The sequence below is a fragment of the Mandrillus leucophaeus genome, unplaced genomic scaffold (assembly GCF_000951045.1).
Source record: "Mandrillus leucophaeus isolate KB7577 unplaced genomic scaffold, Mleu.le_1.0 Scaffold857, whole genome shotgun sequence".
NCBI lineage: Eukaryota > Metazoa > Chordata > Mammalia > Primates > Cercopithecidae > Mandrillus > Mandrillus leucophaeus.
Window position 1 is genome coordinate 534,389 of NW_012109330.1, and position 599 is coordinate 534,987.

Sequence of the window (599 nt, forward strand, 5' to 3'; positions counted from 1 at the left end):
TCTCAACCTCCTGGCCTCAGGCGATCCTCCAGCCTGGCCCTCCCAAAGTGCTGGGATTACAGGCATGAGCTGCCACACCCTCTTTTAGAATTTGGTTAGCAGGTTTTCTGCCTTTTACCAGGAAAGTTTTCATGAAAAAAAGAAAAAGAGCTCTGGCTACAGAGCAGGGGGTTGATACTGGCGTGGGAAGCACTCGCAGGGAGAGGCCTGTTTGAAGGCTAGAAATTACCTAAGGACCCTGACGAAGAACATCTGGCACTTAGTGCATTCAGTCTGAAAAGTGTGACGTTCCCAACTCATCTATTGATAGCTGAGAGAATTATTTTTGGGGATCAAGTGCCCTCAACTGGAATGAAGTTCTGAAGCAGAAAAATCCCTCCAGGCACGCTGGCTCACACCTGCAATCCCAGCACTTTGGAGGCCAAGGTAGGCAGATCTCTAGAACCCAGGAGTTAGAGACCAGCAACATGGTGAAACTCCGTCTCTCCAAAAAGTACAAAAATTAGCCAGGTGTGGTGGCGCATGCCTGTAGCTACTCAGGAGGCTGAGGTGGGAGGATCACTCGAGCCCAGGAGGCTGAAGCTGCAGTGAGCAGAGAT